A 9,645-nucleotide genomic window follows, 5' to 3' on the forward strand; every position below is an offset into this window, starting at 1 on the left:
TCTTTTGGAAACAATTATGCAAATTTTCAAGGAAACTGAGCTTACTAGTATGTCAGAAATGATGACTTCATCAATCGATCCAACCACAATGACAACATATAAAACAGACTAAAAGTTACAATGCAAATAATAATAGAATGAGAAATGTGTCTTATCTTAAGATTAGGACCTAATAATGATAATAGTAGGAATAAGTGTAACACAGTGGGCATGTCCACAGCAGCAGGACAAACAGGGAAATATGTGGCATCAACACTGACAGCAGCAGTTTGCAGCAGCTTTTGACTGTTAGTCTCTCCAAACCTCATCCCCACCAGAATCAACCCAGAGACAGTAATGTTTGTCAGTGTCAAGGAACTTTACATTCAATCAGTGAGGTAACCTCAGAAAAGTCAGCCTAAAAAGTTTGGGGAGTTTAAAGAATAGTATTTTCCAGCATTAAGACACCTCAATTACTTCCCTCCCACTATTCCATCATGTACTCTCAGCAGTCCATTAGCTGGGAAGCTTCACCTTAGTTGATGTATAAACTTTGGAAAGCAGTTACTCAAAGTACAGAGTCATGGAGAGGAAGCCGTCAAAACATCCAAGCGAGCCAGTTGGAGGGATTATCCAAGCAGCCGACATCTGCTAAGCTGCTCTATTGGCCGACTGCACTTTAATGCATTATTTGCAGTCTGAGTCACTGCACAAGCAGCCAGTGGCGGTGCCCTGCTGATATTCAATAATACCCAGCCTTTGTCCCCGGGGGACCATAACAATGACTGAGATGATGTATGCAGGCTGGATAGTTCTCAGGCACACTCTGAATACTATCTGGAAATTGTTTATTGCTGGAACTCATAGACAATGCAGCCAATTAATTTTCTCATCTGTTGGTGGGCTTCTGTGTGCACAACTTTTCCTCTGTTCTATTTCCTCCTATTTTTATGAAGGAAATTGTTCTTCCCTTTTCATATGCATTTCCTTTTAACAGATATATTACTCACACACACGCACACTTTAAGCAGTTTGGCTGTCATATGGAATCATTATGACCATAGTGTCCAAGGTAGATGAAAGACAGGAACATTTCTGTCATTTTACATTAGTTTCTATTTTCATCCCTAATCTAATTATTTTCCTCCACATGCATATCCTGGTTTTGTCCCATGGAGAATATTTGTCATTTTTAGTTTGGTTTTTCAGCTTTAATAAATGTTGCATTTCATTAAATTCATTTTGGCAGCAAGAACAGTAGTCCATTAACTAAACAGACAAGTAGATGAATTATAATAACTACAGAAAACACACACATTATGGTGATGGAAATATACAAACAGTTTGAAGTTCCTGTGGACACCCTCTCATATTTGCCCTCCTCTACCTTTACCCATACTATTGATCATTTCAAACATTTTGTACCAAAACCCTGCAGGTATCTTCCCAAAACTCCACGCTTTCCTTTTATAACTAATGTATTTTTTTTCTATTGTGACATATAAATGTGGATATAGTTGGATGTATTGAGTCATACTGATTTTTCCCCTAAATAGTTATCCTCTCTCTGCTAATCTCTGAGCATGTCTGTCCAAGCATACACAGTGAGAATAACAGCTGTTTCTGACACAGCTTTTAAGCCACAACACTCATGATAGTCAGTAAGTTTAGCTCCAGACCAGTTGAATAAATATCAGCCATGTAAGAAAATGTTTTTCCTGACCTCGATTGTGTTTAATGGCTGATAGTGACATGCTGGGTCTTTATTTTAGAAGTTTTTCACACACAAGACAGCATGGATCATTAGGGCAGCACATTTCCTCTTTTTTGCACTGTAGCAAATGAACCTAAGCAGAAGATTGTTCTTAACTAATTGATTCATATTTTTATCGCTCTAATTCCCTTCGTGCTCTGGTGATCAGCTGAGTTTGGGCTTTTGCTCTTTAAACCAAACCAACCAGATCCAGATATGACCTCCGTGACCATGAAACAGCCATCTTACTGCTGCTGGACTCTAAATTGGCTCTCTTCTCTGCCCTTGTCAGCCTAAAGCATTGATCCAATTGACCCTACTCCAAACCAGTCTCCACCTGTCCAGTTCATTGATGTCCAGGTCCAGATCATCAGTGTCCATGTCCAGATCATTAGCATCTGGGTCTTGATCATGAGTGTATTTGTCCAGATCATCAGTGTATTTGTCCAGATCATCAGTGTCTAGGTCCAGATCATCAATGTCCAGGTCCAGATCATCACTACCAGGTCCAGATCATCAGTGTCCATGTCCAGATTCACACTACCAGGTCCAGATCATCACTACCAGGTCCAGATCATCAGTGTAAATGTCTTGATCATTAGTGTCTTGGTCTTGATCATGAGTGTGTTTGTCCAGATCATGAGTGTATTTGTCCAGATCACCAGTGTCCAGGTCCAGATCATCACTACCAGGTCCAGATCATCAGTGTCCAGGTCCAGATCATCACTAACAGGTCCAGATCATCAGTGTCCAGGTCCAGATCATCACTACCAGGTCCAGATTATCAGTGTCCAGGTGGAGATAATCAATGACCAGGTCCAGATCATCAATGTTCAGGTCCAGATCCAGATCATCACTACTAGGTCCAGATCATCAGTGTCCAGGTGCAGATCATCACTACCAGGTCCAGATCATCCGTGTCCAGGTCCACATCAATTTGGAGATCTGCATCGGTGTCAAGATCCAGGTCATCAGTGTCCAGCTCAACATCATCACTACCAGGTCCAGATCATCAATGTCCAGGTCCAGATCATCAGTGTCTAGGTCCAGATCTTTAGTGTCCAGGTCCAAAATATTAGTCTCCGGGTCCAGATCATTAGTGTCAAGGCAGAAATTTCAGTCTCCAGGTCCATACCATCAATATTCAGGTCCAGATCATAAATGTTCAGGTCCAGGTAATAATTGTTCAGGTCCAGATCAGTGCTATAAGGTCCAGATCATTATTGCCCATGTCCAGATCATCACTGTCCAGCTCCTCCATCTAGATTATCCACGTCTTGTTCCAGATCCTCAGTGTCCATGTCCAGATCATTAATCAGGTTCACATCATTGGTATTGAAGTCCAGATCATCAGTGGCAAGGTCCAGATTATTGATTTAGATCCAGATCATCAGTGTGAGGTTTACATCATTAGTTGCATGTTAAGATCCTTAGTTTCCAGCTCTAGCTCCTTTGTGTTGTGTCTCAGTCCAGATCTTCAGATGGACACAGCATCATTTCCTGCAGTCTTCTTCACCACCACAACCAGTGTCTAGACTACACAAAGATGACTTCTCTACAGTCTGCCTCACAAAATGTTGAATTCCCACAGACATCTTGATTGAGCCTTTTAACAGAAGATGCTACTTATTATAGTCTCATGCTCTATTTGATAAAACTCGCTGCTTCAGCAAACAAAAGATTCTTGGATGTTATTTTGATAAACATCTCAAGGACCTTCTTTCAGAAATTTTGACCACATAAAGTTTCCACAGGTAGAGAATAATGTTTCTTTAGCTTGGTAACATTTAATACTTGACTGAATAAAGTTCTTATAATTTAGTTGACCAATGAATTAGAATAAGTGGTCTGCTCCAGATGTCTCCTAGTGAGCTCAAATACACTTTACTCAGATGAAGGTTTTCTTGGCTTAATTTAGATCAGCTTTGGCAGATTAAAGAAGCAAACACTCAACATTTATAATCTTGTGTGTGACTTTTGACTTAACTAATTTTGTCACATGAAGATTGCCTCTGCTCTCATTACATGCATGTCTGGAGATATTTAACATAATAGACCCAGACTGTACCGAGGGTTTCCTGGTCTGCAGAGGGCTCTTTTAATTTAAAGAAACAACTCCATGAAAAATAGATGAACAGTGCTGGTTGTAATGATTGCCTCCATTTATGAAAATCAAGTAGTGCATTTAATCTGAACACATTACAAGGGCTGGAAGCACGGTGGGCAAGGGCGAAGTGAGAAATGGATGAAGTTATTCATTTGCTGTGATGTTCCCTTCACTACAGTCAGAAAGTGTGACTGAACTGACTGACTTCCTCTAAAATCCATTTCTTGCTCTCAATAACTCTGTTGTTCTCTTCATCATCATTCTGCCGCTGTCATCGATCAGTGTCAGCGGGACAGATTGTGACATGAACGATGGAAACAGAGCTGTTACTGTTGGCGTGTGACAGCCAGAAATGCGACATGCTCATCAAAATGCAGATGTTTTCATGTGTTTGTGAATTTGTTAAATTTGTCAGGTCTGTATTGGTAGGATGTCATTTATCATTCTCGGCACGAACTGACGGCGCTTTACAAGTTGAGGTCAGCTTCAACAAACTTCAGCCTCACTTTGAGAGATATCCCAAATCAATGAACTCTATCTACCACCTGGAGCTTGACTGCACATAATCCTGCTTACTCTGTTTTCTCCCCTCTGTATATCTCCTTTCTGATGTCATAAATGAAGCGAATATCTTGATTCACTCAAAGGAACTTCAACAGAACTGCTGTATGTCTTCTTTTGGTTATTTAACAATTTGCTATGTGACTTTCAGAGCAGATTTCAGACCAAAACAAACACATCCCTCCTTCCTTTAATTTTCTAGTCACCTCAAGCCTCAACACTTTCCCTGACCCTCTCTTCATTTTTAACCAGCTGTTTTATTCTGGATCAGTTTATGCAATACAGTTTAAGTTTATTTAATTGTTATCTCTTTGTCTTTTTGACCAGAGAAAATATCGGCCTCCATTTGGAATGTTTTTTTAGTTCACCTTTAGTTATACTCTTGCAAGAACAATCCATAATGACACCTGTAGAAACATAAGATCCAGGCAGTGGTTAATCAGTATTCCTGGCAACCATTGCATCACAAAGACAAAAGAACACTCTAAGCAATTCAGAGACAATGTTATTGAAAAGTATAGGTCAGGGGATAGATGCAAAAAATTCCAAGGCCCCGAACATCCCATGGAGTCCAGTCAAATCCATCATCAAGAAATGGAAGAAATACGGCACATGTGTAAATCTGCCTGGATCAGGCCATTCTCACAAACTGAGTGACCATGCAAGAAGGAGACTAGTGAGAGAGGCCACCAAGACACCTATGACTACTCTGAAGAAGTTACAAGCTTCAGCAGCTGAGATGGGAGACTCTGCATAAGTAACTGTTGCCTAGTCAAAGCTTTATGTGAGAATGACAAAGAGAGAGCCACTGTTGAAGAAGTCATTAAATCTCAGCTAGAGTTCACTAAAAAGTATGTGGGAGACTCCATAGTCAAGTGGAAGAAAGTTATCTGGTCTGATGAGACTAAAATGGTTCTTTTTGGTCACCAGACAACACATTGCAGGTGTTTTGCGGACACCAAACACTGAACATCACCACAGACACACCATCCTCACTGTGAAGCACGGTGGTGGCAGCATCATGCTGTGGGGATGCTTTGCACAAGGCCTGTAAAGGTAGAGGGAGAAATGAATGTGGCAAAATATAGAACGATGGTTTAAAGTCAACAAGGGGAATGTTCAGGAGGGGCTAAGTCAAAACCCAGTTATGCAAAGAAGAATGGAGTAGACTTTATCTACCACTAAGGCTGCTGCGTATTCATATTCTGTCTGTACCTTAGATCCATTGTTTGGCATTTTGATACATTCATTATTTTGGAAAGATGTTGCAACTTAGCACAATAACCTCTTTTTGAACTGTCATTATAAATGTATTAAAGAAAATAAAAACATCTCCAACCTGGCAGCTCCTAAATGATGTGTGTTAAAGTTTAAATCTGTTTAACAAATATTACATACTAGTATATTTGAATTTTAAATTCAAATTAAAAGAATATTAATCAGAAGTGATATCCCTGAAAGCCACTTTGTGGGGAGGAGTTTTGTTAAACTTTTTTTCTTTGCTGTGTTGCAGATACAGCATGATAAATCTGAGCTTTAGGGTCCTTTAAGAACAATGATTTATCCATTGATGACTGATATTAAATACAGTTTGTCACTTTATCTGATATTTGGTAGATGTATTGAATTTGACTAAACAATCCTCTGGTTGTCCATGTTTGCGATCTTTTATCCATCAACTCATTTTGTAGATCCTCATCTTATCTAAAGCAATGATTAACAGTGTTATATGAAGCAATACAATCACTTCTATGTGTTTTTAACTCCGTCTGGACAAACTGTATTCATCATCCTGCTTGGCCCACATGCACAGACATGCATTACCTGTAATAGGAGCCTGTTTGAAGACATTTTCAGCATGTAATTAAGCCGCCGTTCAGAGAGAGAGGGGATGGAGATAGTGCAGCCGTGCGTTATAAGTGGGCCTCCTTCCTACTTTCTTCCCCTCATGCCTGAATCAGTGATGCCAGATGCAGAGCTGACAGCCCAGTTAACGTGCTAATCATGACATCAATGAGGGCTAAATTATCCAGTGGAGGATGTGTCAATCACCTCAGTGTGCTTATGCAGGAAGACATTGGTATGTAAAACCTGTTTACAGGGTTAGCAAGCATTGTTTAACAGCATAAATAAATATACCGTGCCCTAAGACAATAATTTGCTAAATGCTGCTTGTGTATGGTAGCTCAAGAGGTCAAAGTACAAAGAAACAATGCAGAGAAAAAATCCAACACCACCTTACAAAGTCTTATAAAATCAAACAATGTATAAAAACCTGTTACTTCTTTTTGGAAGCCAAAAAAGGTCATTATAGTTTTATTGTAGTCATTCTCCATGTGATAATTTATTTTCGGTCCTTTTCTCATGGATTTTATTTTATTAAGTCATCATGGAAAGACCAGCTTTGCAATGGAAACTAAATCATGTTTCATGAACACAATCATGTTAAAGGGCACAAAAAATCTAAATTAAAAACAATTTATTATAAAAGTCCTCAAGAAAAACAGAATTACATTCTAAACATTTTTTTTTAATTCCCAACACTATGTCACAAACCCGACATTTTAACAATATAAAAACATTTGCCAAAGACAGCCTGACTGCAGAGTGCAGATTTCTGACCACAACTAGAGACACCGACTCTGTCAGAATGGAAATACACGCTAAAACTTTCTAAATAAAAGCTGATTGATCTTCTGGTTATGGTAAGGGTTAGGGATAGGATGCAGAAGGTTAAAATTCAAAAAGCTGACCTGCAAAACCTAAATATAAACATTGAATAAAGCTGATTAAGCAGTTTGCTTTCAGGAAAAAGCACTCTAATGCACCTAATGAAGCTATGTTAGCTATGTTCGCTATGCAAGCTACGTAGGTAGCATAGTTTACATAGCTATGTAGCCATGTGGCTATATTACCTACATAGCTAAAGCTGCTATGTCAGCTTTAGCTATGTATGCGAAAGTTCATTTTGATAAAGCTAAAATATCTACATTGACTTGCATAGTAAATCAACTATGTAGTTCATGTAACTAGCATAGCCACATTACCTTTAGCTTACCTACTTCTGAAACAGGTATATACATAATTTGATCCTGGATTAGACCTCTGACCTTCATTTTGTTTTATTTATGACATGCTGCTTAATAATGTCTGCAATATGTTTTTTTTCTGACATGAATGTAACTGCCAGATTTTGTTTATGAATGAAGTGAGATTAAAAACAAACAAACAAAAAAAAACCACTAAAATGTTGTACCTGCAAAATACATCACTTCTGTTCTGACAGAGGTGGTGTCTCATATTAGTGGTCTGCAAGAAGGGGCATCTGAGATCTGCAGTCCACAGCCAGACCCCTCTTAAATAGCCTCTACTTCACACAAAAAATACATCTAGCTTTGCCCTTTAAAAGTCCCATATTATGCAAAATACACTTCTGCAGTAACCTGACACGCCAGATGGATTTGTTTCACACATCCATCTGGGAAAGCTTCAATAGGAAACATTTGAGAAAAGGCAGAGGCTTTGAAAAAACTCGGAGTGTGATTGGATGAACCTTCTGTCTGTCACATCTCTACGGGCCAGTCAGAGCAACAAAACACGTGACATAGCCGCTATCAAGCTGCGCGTGCGCAGCTACCGGGGAATAACGCCAAACATGGCGACTATAGACATGTAAGTACTTGAATTTTGTTGTTTTTGAAAAGAAAACAACTCACTGCTGTTCTTTGTTCTTCTTTTAATGAAGAAATGTCGTCAAGTTCTGATAAAACTGGCGCTTTAGCAGCATCCACGCAAATCTCTTCCTCCATAACTGCACCAGCTCTTGCTGCTGCTTGTTTACGTCACAACTCTGCTGCACCTGAAAGTACTGCCCCTCGTCACTGATTGGTCCTGTCACTTTCTAACCGTGCCCAAACGGTTCAGTTGGGAGCTTTGCAAGATGAATTCACCAGAGAAAAACAAGGAAAAGGGCGTATCCATCTGCTTCGTAAGGTTACTTTTGCAGGCTTTTCTAGCAAAAATATGTGCCCCTTGCCTGTCCACAATTTTCTCCAACTTTCAAAAATGTGTGCTGAAACAAGCCGTTCTCAGGCCCCCCCATGATGTCATGTGGGGAGTTAGCACTGCCCCTAGGTTCGGTTGGCCCTCCCCGCTTGAAACAAAGTTCCACCCTCCTCTCCTGATCCTCCTCTCCGCTGCCTGTTGAAAGGAGGATCAGGAGAGCCACATCCATTAAGCCACATCCATTTCCTGAGAGGGGCATACTCAGGGGCAGAGTCAGACAGCTCATTAACATTTCAAGTCCCAGACACAGAAACAGCTGGTTCTGAGCAGAGATGAAACAGAGGAGTTTTTAGATATACAAAAATCCAATACAGGAGTGTTTTTTCAGCAACAAACTTCACAGGCATGTTTTGGGGACCTCTGACACTGATATTATCTTGTTTTTAAGGGGTAAAATATGTGACCTTTAAATGGTTCTCAAATTTTCCCTTTACTTGGCTGGCTGGGAGTGAAGCCAAAAGATCTCAAGCTAGCCCTGCTGACTGGCTGCAGTTGGAGTCATAAACCCCACCTCTTCCATGTTAAAGGAATATTTCAGTACTTTTTAAAGTTAGGTTGTATTAGGTGCTTGGCAAGTAATGGCATTAACCTCCAGAGATTTTAGTGTGTGTCGCCCCTTTAAGAAGAGCACTGGCAAGGAAGCTAGGCTATACAGCACTGCAAACAGGTACTGTTTCTCTGCGTAAATGAGCAAGTTTTTGTTAAAAATGAGTCAGGTATGCAAAAAATGTTTAAGCATTTCACTTTTTCTCCAGAAAGCCTCCATGTTTGGCATTATTTTTGCAATGCCACTTTTGGCTACATGCACTTCTTCTTTCTTTTAAAGGGGCTCTATGTAAGTTTTTTGCTTTAAAACGTCCCACTTTTGAGTATATAATGGTGCGCACTTTATCCCGATGTGAAGAATGAGGCTCTTTATGCCTTCCTAGTTTGCCTGTATAAGCCTGTGGATTCATTTCTCTGTGAAGAATTCGGGCCGAATTTTGCGCGAAATCTCAACGGAAGTGACGTCGGGTACTACGTAATGCACGCACTCCGTTACTCTGTTTATACCTGACAACGGTGTGTTAAATGGAGAAGGCTGCTTCCGCAAGTAAATGACCGGCTGGCTCAGCCCAAACACCCACACAAACTCCGCGAAAACATAAAAAACTAAGACAGTTTTATCTGCTGAAGCCCG

The sequence above is a fragment of the Cheilinus undulatus genome, linkage group 14 (assembly GCF_018320785.1).
Source record: "Cheilinus undulatus linkage group 14, ASM1832078v1, whole genome shotgun sequence".
Classification (NCBI taxonomy): Eukaryota; Metazoa; Chordata; class Actinopteri; order Labriformes; family Labridae; genus Cheilinus; species Cheilinus undulatus.